Raw genomic sequence first — 15044 nt, forward strand, 5'->3', positions numbered from 1 at the left:
TGCTTTGTGTTTCTCTGCTGTGCCGAGGCTGTTGGTGCTGCCAGGACGCCCTCCCCCTCCAGATAGGGACGGGTTCCCCTGGCTGACTCCAGCTCACTCTTTATGGCTCCACTCAGTCATCGCCTCCTCCAGAATTGTCCTTGGTGCAACTCAGCCTGCATTAGCTGCTCCACCTGTTGTTCCAGAATATTCCATGTTTTCCTCTGTTGTTTCTCTTATCAGATGTATTACATACCTTACGTATGTCTGTCTTCCTCACTGGGTTGTAAGCTCCTTACCTTATTTAACTTTGTATTCTGAACCCCTGAAATGTAACTGGGACGAAATATATGTTTGTCCCAGTGAACAAAACTGAGTTTTTGTAGAAAGGCGTCTTGATTACCTGTTATCAAAGTCTTCTTGTACCACCTACTCCAGTGGCTCAGATCCAAGTGTTTTCCACCTGGATCTCTGCTTATCACCTCTTTCTGCTTCCTTGATGGGCCCCTGGACCTCGGACTCCGTTTGGACTTTGGCCTGTAGTGTTCACTTCCTGCCTCTGCCTGCTTGCTTCTCCTGATCTCTGGTTTAGCCTTCTTTGCCTTATCCTTTCCAGTAAACCAATGATCTCCTGTCACCTGGGTCTACTTGAACTGCAAGACCCAGCCTTCTCCCTCTCGTCCAACTTCTCACCTCAAAATAACCCCCATTATCTTCAAGCTCCATATTATACTTCCTACACATTAAAAATTACCGTAAATTTTATTTGATAATAATACCATGACAAAAACGTTCTTTATAAAGCAGCAACAACAAATCTATGTATTGGTGTGGTTATGTGAGATTTAGAAGGTGCTTTCAGACAGTTTATTTCATTAAATCCTCATAACAACCTTGTACAGTGGATTATCATCCTCATTTTACAGATAAGGAAACGGAGTCTCTGAGTCGTTAAATGAACTGCTTGAGATTTCATAGCCAGGGAGTGACAGAGCCTGGACCTTAGATGAAATCCTTTGACTTCAGAGCTTTGAACTCTTTGGAATTCAACATGACATTAAAACATGAGATATAGCCAATGAAAAAAACAGTATTATTGTACTGTTCGCATAATTTAACAAAAAACTTTTAATTCAGGTCAGATTTCTTTCTTATTACAATCCTGCGGTGGACCCTGGTCCCTCATCCAGTTACATGGGGTTCTCTTGAATCCCTGACCTCAGTCTCACCCTATGTTTTAGCAATCTCTACCACTTGCCTTGCTCTAAAGGGCAGTGATGGTCCATGCCTTGGTGCTCTTTGACCTAATTTCCCACCTCTAGCACATCTGCCTTTTGCCTGGCCAATACCTCCTTCCTGTCTAGCTCAGGTATCACCTCTACTCTGGACTCCTGTTAAATCTCCCCACCATCCTCACTCTCCCTACCACCTTCTTCATAGTGTCATGGAATGAGTCATACCATTTTATTCCAACACCTCTGTTTGTGGTGTGGCTTAGATTATCTATCTGGCTGCCTCTGAAGACCTCTATATTCCTTCGGGTTACAAATGAGTTCCAAGTCCTCCTGTGTTTGTAGATACAGCGCTTAGCACAAGCCCAACACAGAGTAAAAGACTGTGGATGTTTGAATGGATGTTTACTGAATGATAGTTAGAAGGGTGGATGGACAGCTGGATGGTTGGATGAATGGATGCATACGTGCGTGCAGTAGTGAACTGCAAGTTGCCCCCTCAAATCCAGGTCTTCTCCATTTCCTCCAGTGGCAAAGTAATTAAATATTTTCTGTATAATATAGACTAACTTCTTTCCTTCTTAGAATAGCATAGTCACTGAGCTGTAGAGGAAATACAAAGTCACCTATTTTAGCCCCCTCCCTTCAGACCAGTCAACTTGCCAATCATTTTATTCTTAGATTATAGTAATAACATTCCAGGTAGGAAAAAAACCCTTTATACTGAACACAAGTCTGCCTCCATGGAACTTTTGCACTTGGGTCCAGTTTTGGGTTTTTGATCCAAGATAGCTGACTAATCCCTCTTTCACAGGGTAGACTTCAACATATGAGGTCATGGCCTGCATTATTGAAGACTCTGTTGGGACAGAAAACCCAGCACAAACCAGGTAAAATAAAAAAGGACAGCTACTGCCTCCTATAAACCAACTGCAGGTGGCAAGGATAGAGCTATCCCTATGGTTGACTAGACCCAGGCACTCCATCTCTCCATTTCTCAGCTTGCCTTCTATTTGTGTTTTCCTCCACCATTTCAACTTCTTCCAGTTGGCTGAGGATCTGAGTACCACCATCTCTGCAAACACACACTATAACTTCTTTCCAAGGGGAAAAAGATAAAAACCCTAGGGTTTGGCTTTGATTGGTCTGGTTCAGGTCACATGTCTGTCCTCGTGGCTAGAGGTCAGAGGAGTGCAGGTGAAACCCCCTCCTAGAAACACAAAGAATAGGGGAAAAGCAGATCTTCAAAGCAAGGGAAATGGTTACCAGAATATGGAGGCAAAGGATTCTGGTTAAACCTGAATAGAACGTCTGCCACACCTTGAATTCCCCTTACGTTGATGCCTTAAGATTTTGAACTTCATGATTTGAGTGTGGCCCAGATATTGACCATCCTTTGTTCCCCCTGGGTATGCTCGAGCTTGTCAATATCCCATTCACACTGTGACCCTCCCTCTACCCCCAGTGAAACCTTGAGAAGTGCACTGTTTCTCAACTGATCTGATCTGCACAGGGCACAGCAGACTCCTTGGGGTCCTTGTTCTGAACATGAGTATCCCAGTGCCAGGCATATGATGGGTACTCCAGAAATAATGAGTGCATAAGAAGATAACTGTGATTCTCAAGCCATCCTGCCTAAGCAATTCTCCCAAAGGCAAATAAGGCAGCTGTTTTGCAATCAATAAAATACAGTAAAAGAGAAACAACCAGTTGCACTGGGAATGTGGGAGGTTATGGTTGGGACACGTTGCCGGGCACACCTGGCACCCCTGCTTGCCGGGAGGGCTCTGTCCTCCTCTAAACTTTCAGTCCACAGGAATGAATTGCTCCTCCCCAAAGGCAGCAACACAGAAAGATACTTACAAAATAAAAACAAAACCCCAGAAAACAGTGTCCTTTTCTTGCCCAGGACTTTGGCTTCAAGAACAGAAAGCTCAAAATGACAGTGACCTAAATATAAAAGACAATCATTAAAAAGAAAAAATTATTAAAAAAACTTTTTTATTGGCTATGCTGGGTCTTAGTTGCAGCATGTGGGATCTAGTTCCCTGACCAGGAATTGAACCCAGGCACCCCCACCGCCACCCCCCGCCAATCCCCGTACTGGGGATATGGAGTCTTAGCCACTGGACCACCACGGAAGTCCCAGAAAGACAATCATTTAAACCAAGTGCAGAGGTCAGGGGTCAAGGCTGGAATGGCAGCTGGATCCAGTTACTGGGGACCCAGTTTGCTCTTGTTTCTCTCCCATCTTATTGGTCCCAGGTTCCTTTCATTCCACCATTCTAACAAAGTCGGAGAGGAGAGAGGAAGCAAGAGAGTGAATGTATGTTCCAGGGGTCTCTTAAGATTTCCAGAAAGCTCCCACAACACTTCCATGTATATTTCATTGTTGGAACTTTGGTCTAGCTGTGAGCAAGGCTGGGAAATAAGGCTTTTATTCCAAATAGCTCTGTGCTCTGCTAAAGCCAAGGGCTCCATCACTATGTAACAGAACAGGAAATGGATCCTGAGATGGGCAACCAGGATTTTCATCAAGGGTGCCAGGAAGGAAGAACTGATTCTAAAGTGTGAAGGCAAAGGCAGGAAAGTTAAGAGCATGTGCTGTGGTGGGCCGGGCTACAATCCTGGTGGGGATTTTGGAGAGGAAGACTTCAGTCCATCAGTTAGGTTGCCAGAGGCATCTTCCATGAAATTAACCAGAGCAGATCCAGGATCTCATCTGGGTTTCCTGTAAGCTAAACTCCCAAGCGTGGTATGCAAGGCATTCCTCAGCTGCCCCAATTCTACCTCCCCTCCCCTTCCTATCTGCCACTCTCCTGCACTAGGGCCACACCCAGCTCCCTGTTTCTGGCTGGTTCAGTTTCCCTCCCTCCACACAGAAGTTCCAGGTGCCTGGAAAGAACTTTCCTCATCTCCTTTTGTGAAAATTCTCAAACAATGAGTTGAAACTCACAAGGACCATCCCCTCCTCTGCCAAGGGTTCCGGGCTCACTGTTTTCTCCTTTGTGATTGCTGGAAGCTTTCCTCAGATTTCTCATGCTTTGTCTTTATCTGTGTTTTCCTCATCACTGACCACCCTATTTAAAACAGCAGCCCTCATATCCCTCCAGATCAGGGGTTCCCAACCCATTACTTGCTGTGTAGTTCAGCAGGAGGTGAGTGTTGGGTGAGTGAGAAAAACTTCACTTATTTTTATAGCTGCTCCCCATTGCTCATATTACTGCCTGAGCTCAGGAAAACAAGCTCAGGGCTCCCACTGATTCTGCATTGTGGTGACCTGTATAATTATTTCATTATATATCTCAATGTAATAGTAATAATAGAAATAAAGTGCACACTAAAGGTAATGTGCTTGAATCATCCTGAAACCACCTCTCTCCCCCAGTGCCCGTCCAAGGAAAAATTGTCTTCTATGAAACTGGTCCCTGGTGCCAAAAAGAAAAACGTTAGGGACCACTGCTCTAGACCCTTATCCTGCTTTTTGTAGGTAATTAACATTACCTAATGTTTTATGTATTAATTTTTCTCGTAGGTTTCACAAAAAGTGATGTTTCCAAATTTCTGGTAAATATTTACTTTAGGGATTTCAGGGAAAAAGGGGGGAGGGGAAGAAGCTTTTTCGAATTCTTCAAATCATGTTATTCCTCTAAAAAACAAATCTCACAAATATTTTTTCATAACTTTACTTGTTTTAAAATGATGAGTGAACCAAATAATAAACAGGGAATCCTTTTTTTTTCCTGTGATAAGGTTATGCCAAAATTTCAGAGATGTCCTGTTTAAAAAACCTGACATATTAAACAAATACGAACCATTTGTGAATCATGAACCGATGTGTGATGAGGCTACGTATTTCAACAACATACGAAAGTGATTTCTACTTGATATTTTTGATAAAAGATTAAAAGAGAACACTAATACAAATTACTTTTTTATTCGTGGTATGACAAACATTCCAGGTGTAAAAAATGTTTCAGGTTGCATTGGTTTGGTTCAGTTGTTTAGAGTTCCAGAGCACCTTTGAGTTGGGTACATATTCCTTCATGCACACTCCTGCCCTTGACAATGAAAATATCTTGCCTGCCTACTTCGTTCAGCTTGATTATTGCCTCCTCAGAGAGGCCTGCTGGGGCTGCCTGATTCAGAGCAGTAGCCATCCCATCCCTGTCTTCTCTTCCTCCCTTCCTCCCTTAACAATAGGAGGTAAGTTCTAAGAAAAGAGAACCGACTATTTGTAAGTTTCAATCAGGCCCTCACAACTCTACCAGTTCAGTGTGAGTCCACACTGCAAGAGAGTCAACCCTTAAAATATTCGCAGTAGCAGTAGTAACAATGGCACCCCACTCCAGTACTCTTGCCTGGAAAATCCCATGGGCGGAGGAACCTGGTAGGCTGCAGTCCATTGGGTAGTGAAGAGTCGGACACGACTGAGTGACTTCCCTTTCACTTTTCACTGTCATGCATTGGAGAAGGAAATGGCAACCCACTCCGGTGTTCTGGCCTGGAGAATCCCAGGGACAGGGGAGCCTGGTGGGCTTCCGTCTATGAGGTCGCACAGAGTTGGACACGACTCAAGCGACATAGCAGCAGCAGCAGCAGCAGCAGCAGCAGTAACAGTAGTAACTGTAAGAGCTGTGCTGTAGTAACAAAAAGAGCTAAGTCTTTTTAGCTCTGTTTATGTACCAGGCATCCAGTAAGTCTTTAAAATTAATGGTTTCTATGGAAGTAGATAGGATTATTAACCCCCCACCCTCATTTTATTGAGAAGGTCCCAGAAAGGATAAATAACTTGCTCAAGGCCATGCAGCTAATAACTTGCTCAAGGTCATGCAACGCCCCCAGGAGGGATTGAATCTCGAACACTTGCCTCCAGATTACTTTTCACTGACATCATACTGCCTCCAGAAGAGTTTTATTCTACATGCAACACGGTGTACGTCCCCAGGAGAGAAAGCTAGGTACGCACTCATCTCCTCCACTCATTGCTAGTCAAACCTCGTAGAAGAGGGCTGTGTTTGGTTTGGGGCTTACTGGAGGGCCCTGGAGAGAGGGTTCAGAAACAGACCATGTAGGGTGAAGCAAAGAGCCTGCGGAGGCTTGAGCTGGGCAGGAAAACGCACGTGGCTGCTTTCCTGCCTTCTTTAGGTCCCTGCTCAGGCGAGAGAGAGAGGCTATTCCTGGTCACCCCATTTAGAACGGCAACCCTGTCACCCTGGTCCTTCTCCTGTTTAATTTTTCTTCATAGCACTTATTACCACATTTATTCTTGACTGAAGTGCCTGTCTCCCCAACGGGAGAGTTCAAGGACTCTGTCCAGTGCCATCCTTCCAAGGATGAGAACAGTGCCTCGTACAGATTATACATCCAATCTATTTGTTGAGTGAATAAATAAATCCTGAATCCCCCACATAGAATATTTTCATTTGTCGACATCCCAGTCTAGTCCTTGTCCAGGAGTAGATTCAAATTTGTATAAACCTAGAGTAATATCACAGAGAGAATTTTATATCCTAAATTTTCTACTGATATTGAGCTAGGCATATTTTTCTTTTTTGCTGCATTTAAGCCTTTCCTTCCCCTTTCTTTCCCACCTTCGCTCTCCCCAAAGCAGCTAATATTAAAAGTCTGTCCTACCCTATCTTTTCTCCATATAATTATGTACCTATATGACATGTACGTGGAAGCTTTTTCATTGTTTTATGAAATGGGTGTATTATACATCTCTTCCGTTTTGCCTTTCCCACCTATGTAAATATTTACTTAAGCTACTTACACTTCATGTGCGTATCTTCATGTAAGTGAGGATATAGAATAAACATAAAAAAACTCCCACAACATAGTTCATATGAAACATAACTGTTTCAGCTTTCATACATGTCTTCTGGGCAGGCATTTTGATTGTTTTCCGTTTGTGGCCATTTCTAGCAACCTTGCAATTTGCGTTCTTACCTGCATATTCTTTTGAGGTTGTGTTTCATTTCTGTTACATTTTATAAAAGGGGATTCCTGGAGTATTAAGATGTAGGGTCAGAACAGACTGGCTAGATTTCATCCCCAGAGAGCTATAGTAATTCATGTGTCTATCAGCAAAGGCCAAATGTATGTCCTTTTCTCTCTGCAGTCTTACAGGGGGAAAAGAAAACTTCTGTGTATTTCTCAGTGCTCCTGTAAAGTGTCCTGGCATTTTTCCTGAGACAGAGAAATGTACCTGGTATGAAGACGGAGAATGTCTGCCTTCACTTTCCATGGGCACATTTTACTTTCCATACACTCTGAGAATTAGGTCTGCAGTTCAGTTCAGTTTAGTCACTCAGTTCAGTTCAGATCAGTCGCTCAGTTGTGTCCGACTCTGTGATCCCATGAACCGCAGCACGCCAGGGCTCCCTGTCTATCAACAGCTCCCAGAGTCCACCCAAACCCAGGTCCATTGAGTCGGTGATGCCATCCAACCATCTCATCCTCTGTTGTCCCCTTCTCCTCCTGCCCTCAATCTTCCCCAGCATCAGGTGCTTTTCCACTGAGTCAGCTCTTCTCTCAGTCGTGTCTGACTCTGCGACCCCATGGACTGCAGCACGTCAGGTCTGCAGCCATTTGTTAATTCCTCTAATCCAAAAGGATAACAAAATTTCTCTTATCTCCCCAAGTGGGACAAATGATTATGACCTGGACTAGATCCCTGGGTTCAGCTTCCTAAGTGTCAGGAATACTGGACCACTATCTAGTGTTTAAATTTCAAAAGGGATGAGAGCTGGAACCTTGCAACCATTTCTTGGTTGTGAAAGCCTGAGACAGCTACCAGGCTTAGCTGGCCTTTGGAGAGATGTTTTTATATTCCAAAAGGTTAGCGTGAGAATCCAGGATTCTTCCCATTCCTTCTCCAAGGAGCTTAAGATTTTTCTCTCTCCAATCTGGAGAGGAGAGAGATGGCTGCCTTGCCCCTGTATACAAATGGAGGAAATCTTTTTTGTTCCCATCCTTTGTGTATGGAATGAAATCTGCCACTCATAAGAGAATCTTTACCAGCCTTCCTAGCATTACCCGTGGGTCTAGGCATCCGGGATTGACAGTGTACTTTACTCTATTGAATTGGTTGCATCAGTAAAGAACTCTTTTCCCTGACCCAAGGGCCCATACTTCAGCAGTACCCATGTGTATGAAATACAAAAACCGTGCACGTGGAAACACATTCCAGACTCTTCACAGGTTTTGACAGAGCAAACTGCCCACACCGTGAATGATCATTCTTTTTCATTTTTGCCAGTCTAATGGGTGAAAACTGTCTTCTCACAGTCTTCTTCTTTTTTTTAAAATTTAAGTGCCTACATTTAAATGATCTCTTTAGAAAGCATTTAGATTAAGAGACTGAAAGGGAGCAAGGCATCTAAGGCTAGTGAAATTGAACATATTCCATTTAAGACATTTCAGTCCCCTTGCATGTGCATCTGTGTCTCTGCGTGAGAATTGCCTTTTCATAAGTTCTGCCCCTTTTTCCAAAGTTTTCTTTGAAAATTGTCTTCTCAGTCTCTATGAGCTATTTTCCTGGTAATAACATCGCTATGAATATGAACGTTTTGCAAATACTTTTTCTTCCAGTCAACCTTTCGGCATGATTCCTGTCCTCATCCTGCTATTCTTCCTACAAGGTTCACTTGCTTTCTATGTGCTGTCCAACAGGAAGAGGGTCGTTAATGCCTACTACCTGCAGGTCCAAATGCCAAAGCAAGCGCCAGTGTCCTCACTGGTGGGAAAGGCGCTACAGTCACACACACAGGGAGATCCTTCCTCAGGGGCTTACTGTAGGGAGGATGTGTCCCTTGAAAAACCTCCTGCCTGAGTCTGATGAGGAGGTGCAAGCCTCGAGAAACAGACACAGTTTCTCTGCTAGAGATGCTACCGCTGGAAAGGGAGAAGTCGGTAATGGGGATGCCTCCACCGGCTGGTCCCTGAAGCCTGGGGCCTGGGATACACGCTCCACCCTGGCTCCTGACTTCCACTTTACCAACTGGCATGCCATCAGGATGCAGAGCCTCTCTCCTCTCCTCACTCCCCTGGAGTCAGAGGGTGGAGATAGGTGCCAAAAAGAGCAAATTAAGCTGGCCCTATAGCTAGAAAGAGCATTTGGTATTAGGAGTCTGTGTTTGGACCAGAAATGAACAGGATGAGAAATGGGCCTGAGATTGCTGAGGCAGAGACCGGAGAAGCTGGACCCCTATCTCCATGTTGGATGCTGTGAGTAGGAGATAGATGAGGAGAAGGACCAGGGTGTCCTTGGGGAGAGGGGTTCGAACAGTAGAGGAGACCCAGCCCAGGTGCCACTTGGGGCCAGTGGGCAGCCTGCTGGGCACGTTCCTTCAGTCAAGTTTCTTTCTAAAAAGAAACCACGTGGAAGCTGGTTTTCTTCTTCAAATGCAAGCTCTGAGTGTAGAGAAGCCAAGAGAAATCCAGGGCTTTATGAAACAAAAGTGGGTGGGGGGGTAGGATTTCTTTGGCCTTAAAACCTCCAGAAGCTAGTAGAGGCTGGAGACAGTTAGCCATAATGCAGCGTGGGGGCCGGGAGGACATGCCGATTCCCGAGAAAGGTCAGCTGTGTCCAGAGGGAGGCTGAGGGCGTCTGCCCCTTGGTTTGGCCACGGCGGGGGACTCACTCATGGTCATTCTCCTGTGGGACTGCAACTGCACGTGCGGGAGGGCCGGTCACGCAGGCTCAGCCCTCAAATCGCCTTCTTTCCTCGTGTCTGGGTACTGAGGGTTCCTGCCACCCTCCTGGAGACTGGGCCAAGCTGGCAGCAAGAAGAGAAAGACAAGTCAGGGTCGTGCTGCTCTAAAGAGGCATTCGGGGCTATTTTAGTGAAGGGATGGGGTAGTGAGGGCGGTGGGCTGGTGGTGACTTTGCCGCCTGTGTGTGCGATGCTCAGTCACTCAGTCCTGCCTGACTCTTTGCCACCCCACGGACTGTAGCCCGCTAGGCTTCTCTGTCCATGGATTTTCCAGGCAAGGATCCTGGAGTGGGTTGCCATTTCCTTCTTCCTGACCCAGGGATCGAACCCATGTCTCTTGTGTTTTCTGCAGTATAGGCAGATTCTTTACCTGCCAGAGCCACCACAGAAGCCTGACTTCTTGCCCAAATGTATATGTGAGAAGCATCAGGTTGTCTGGCAGAACTTGCCATGAGGATGGAAGAACTTAACACTCTCTGATGTGGTGACCACCAGGCACGTGGCTGGTGAGCACTGGGAGTGTGTGACAATTCTACGACAAAGAAAGTGGATTTTTATTGGAGCCTAGTTGATTTACAACGTGGTGTTCGTTTCAGGTGTACAGTAAAGGGAATCAGTTATACATACAAGCTTATATATGGTTCAGATTCTTTTCCCATATAAGTTCTTACAGAGTATTGAGTAGAGTTCCCTGTGCCATGCAATATCCTTATTAGTTATCTCTTTTATATACAGTAGTTTGTATATGTCAGTTCCAATTTTCCAATTTATCCCACCCCACCCTTCCCCCCTGGTAACCCTAAGTTTGTTTCCTACATCTCTAACTCTGCTTTTGTGGGTTTTCAATTTTACTTGATTTTCATTTATTTAACATAAGTAGCTCCCATAGTGGCCAGCGGTTATCCCATTGGACAGTCCAGCACCAGAGCACGAGAATCAGGAGTTTGGGCTCCTGAGTCCCTCCCTAGCCCTATGAACTTGGAGGACCAACTCAATCTCTCTGTACTTCTGTTTCCTGTTATCTGAGATCTAAGCTGGGGCTCTCAGCCTTGCTGGGGGTGTTGCCAATTCACATAGGGAAAGACTAAACAAACACATTACAAATAATTGTCACAGTGCTGAGAATCCATACCTGTCAGTCAAGGTGGAGCTGCTGGGAAGTTACAGGTAATGTAGGAAGTCCTTGGTGCTGGAGGCAGGAAGGGAGGTGCTGCTTGCTGAGAAACGGGGTTGGAAAGAGCTCAGTTAATGGGCTTCTGTATCTCTGATGCCTGAGGGTTCCTGGGTGGTGAAGTGTGTCCCAGGGGGCTTTCCTGGGAGGTGACAAACAGGATGCTCCCCTCTGGGTGGGCTTTGTTTCTTCCAGTTGTCTCCAAGGCCAAGACTTGGACAGATTCTAAGGAGACCCCAGGGGACGCAGAAGTGGAGTGGGGTTGGAATCTATGTCCAGAGAATCTTGTTGAGAGAAAGGAAAGATAACACCAGAGGCTAGGGGAAGGTTGCTTCCTCCAGAGCTTAGTGTGTCATCCACAGGACTGGAAGGAAAAGTCAGTTCTGGCAATTTGTCTTTGGTCTGAAGGCACCCTTGGGCTTCCTAGGTTATGCTAGTGGTAAAGAACCTGGCCTCCCAATGCAGGAGATGTTAGAGATGCGGGTTTGATCCCTGGGTCAGAAAGACCTCCTGAAGAAGGAAATGGCTACACACTCCAGTATTCTTGCCTGGAGAATCCCATGGACAGAGGAATCTGGCAGGCTACAGTCCATAGAGTCGCAAGGAGTCAGACATGACTAACGTGAAGAGGGTATGTACACAGAAGCCTAAAATCTGGGAAGATGGCAAGGTCAAGTCTCAGGTTCCGTCTCTTGCTGCGAACCTAGAAGCAAACCTCCAGCCTGGCTTATCAAGGCAAGTCTCAGGGTGAGGATAGGATTTCACAGCTAAGTATTTTCTTAAATTCCACATGTCAACTCCACCCCCTTGCCTGCAGGTGACCTGTAGTGTGTTCCCAAGGAGAGGAAACTGTGTAGGATCCTGTTTAGGACCTGGTGACTGCGTGACAAGATGATGTCACTTGCCTCCTATAATGTTGAGATTTATAATAAGTATTACATACTTGGACTTCTACCTCATCCCAGCTGTCAGGGCCACAGAGCTCCCCAAACCCTTGGAATTTCCTACCTGATGAGAACAATAAAGGTGTATTTTGTTATGTTAATGAGGTGACTTTTGGAAAGCTTCTGTGGGTGGGGAACTGGTGGACAACCCTGAGTGGTTAGAGGGCTAGAACTTTCAGTCACCTCAACCCCCCAACTCCAGCCTCTCTTGCTATTGGCCAAGATGTAATCAACCATGCCTGTGTAAGGAAGCCTCTAGAAACCCCCCAAAGAATGGGGTTCAGAAGGCTTCTGGGTTGGAGATTCTCCTGGTGGTGCACTCCAGAGGGCATGGTGCTCTGAGCCCTGCCCTCTCCTTGTGCCAAGCATCTCTTCCATCTGCTTATTCTTGAAAGTGAAGTTGCTCAGTCGGGTCTGACTCTTTGCGACCCATGGACTGTAGCCCACCAAGCTCCTCCGTCCATGGGATTCTCCAGGCAAGAATACTGGAGTGGGTTGCCATTTCCTTCTCCAGGGGATCTTCCCGATCCAGGGATCGAACCCAGGTCTCCCACATTGCAGGCAGACGCTTTAACCTCTGCACCACCAGGGAAGCCCTTAAATATAAGAATCCAAGTACTAACATCAAAGATTTCAAGGGAGGAAAGGAAGCCAGGTTGAAAGAAGAAGGGGGAGGGGGCGGGAGGAGGGGGCGAAAGGGGTGGCCTTGTCCAGTAAGTAAAGTGTTCCTCTGAATTCTGTGAGCCACTCTGGTAAATGAATCAAACCCAAGGTGGGGTTGTGAGAAGTTCTCATCTATAGCAGGTCAATCAGGAGCACAGGTGACTTGGGCTGAGTGTCTGCAAGTGGGGAAGTCTGAGGGGGAGGTTTGGTCTTGTGGGACTGAACCCAAACCTGCGGGATGTGATGCCATCTCTGGGTCAATAGTGTCAGACTTGAGCTGACACCCGGCTGCTGCTATAGAGTTGCTTGATGTAGGCGAAAACCCCACATGTTAGAAATGAGTGACAGATTTGGACCTCCTTCCTGGACTCCCGCTCCCAAGCCTCTCCATCGCCTCTCTGTCCAGCACACCTTGTGAGTTTGGTCTTCCCGGGAAGCTACTTTGCTCCTGGTGCAGCCCTATTCCTGACCATCCCTCTGACTGCCCGCCTGCACCCCCCCCACCCCCCCCGCCGCCCAACGCCCACTCTGCCCTCCTGCTCAGGCTCCCGTGGGGTCCTCAGCTACTTCTCATATCTCCAGCCTCCCCTCTGGTCCTTGTTCAGTACAGTCTTTGCTCTGCTCTCTGCCAGGAATGTTCTTAGCCAAATCCTGCCCCTTGGCTTAAGGCTTTTTGGCTTCTTCCACCCAGCTCTGTTTCCTTGGACTTTTTCAGCACTTACATTTTAATCCTACACCAGTCAGTAGGATGTTTGGTTCTGAATAAGGGAGCACATGATTTGTCTTGCTGTCATAAAATCCTGCTCCTCTAATACGTACTTCCTGCTCCTGCCAAATCGAGCCTCATGGAAGGATGCTGGGAGCCTGCACAATGGGCACAGCCTCTTCTCAGGAAAGAACTGAAGATTTTTTCCCCCCATGTGCTCATACTAGCACCCCCGGAGTTACCCAAGGTTTACATGGGGGCAAGGAGTGGGGGACCGGGGCATCAGAGCACAGTCAGAGAGCTGAGGCTAGAGGCTCTGAGAGCCCCCATCTGCCTTGCTAGAGTCTTGGCAGGACCCCATAGGACACTGAGTCCAGGTGATGCCATCTGACCAAAACCCAACCCATCATAGAGCCTGGCACACAGTATCACTGCCGTCACACATCAGGACACCGAAGATGGATGAAAATGGCAAAACGTTCTAACTGAATGACTAGTCTCCCCTTCTCTTTGGCAGCAACTTACTACCAGGTTAAGCTGCTGCTTGAGACCCTCTTGGGGCTGAAGGGTAGGATCACAGTGTCTGTGTATTGAAGGACAGTTGTTGTGTTGGTTTTAGTTGCTAAGTCGTGTCTCTAAGCTGTGTTGTTTCAGTCACCTAGTTTCGTTGCTAAAACCCCACGGACTGTGTGTAGCCTGGCAGGCTCCTCTGTCTACGGGATTTCCCAGACAAGAATACTGGAGTGGTTTGCCATTTCCTTCTCCAGGGATTGAACTCTCATCTCCTGCATTGGCAGGTGGATTTTTACCACTGAGCCACCAGGGAAACCCCATTAAAGGACAGTGTGTGTTTTAAATGTTAAAATATTGCACCCACAGCATAGGGGCTATGAGAAAATGTTCCCCTCTGATTTATAGTCAGCGATGCAAGGTAGTGGTGGGAATGATAATTAGAACAACAGACTTGGGTTCGATCCCTCTGCTATTAGACTAAAAGTCTAAGAGCCTCACGTTCCTTATCTGTGCAATGGGAATGACAGTGGTTACTATCTCGTACAGTGTTGAGGGGATCAATGGAATCATACACTTCAAGCACTTAGCACGGTTCCTGGGACAATGGAAGTGCTCAGAAGTCTTAGCCACTATTGACAGTATGTGAAGAGCTGTTATCATATCAGAATATAGGTATTATTTAGGCTTTAGTAATAAGTACATGGAAAGTACTTGGGTAGAAAGTTGTGAAGTTTTGGTTTTGTTGTGATTGCAGAAGTGAAGTGAGCCAAGGACCCTAGTGAAAGGTGACCTTGAGGGTCTTGACTATGACAGATGATCTGAGTGTCTCTCTGGTTGCCTGAGTTTTGAAGTGCTTCCTTGATACCAACGGCGTCATGATGACGCAAAGGGAAAGTCACTCGTGTCCGACCCTTTGCAACTCCATAGACTGTATAGCCCATGGATTTCTCGAGGCCAGAGTTCTGGAGTGGGTAGCCTTTCCCTTCGCCAGGGGCTCTTCCCAACCCAGGGACCGGACCCAGGTCTCCCGCATTGCAGGCGGATTCTTTACCAACTGAGCTATCAGGGATGCCTCGCGAGGAGGAAAAGTGAAATCGCTCAGTCGTGTCCAACTTT

The sequence above is a fragment of the Budorcas taxicolor genome, chromosome 8 (genome assembly GCF_023091745.1).
Source record: "Budorcas taxicolor isolate Tak-1 chromosome 8, Takin1.1, whole genome shotgun sequence".
Classification (NCBI taxonomy): Eukaryota; Metazoa; Chordata; class Mammalia; order Artiodactyla; family Bovidae; genus Budorcas; species Budorcas taxicolor.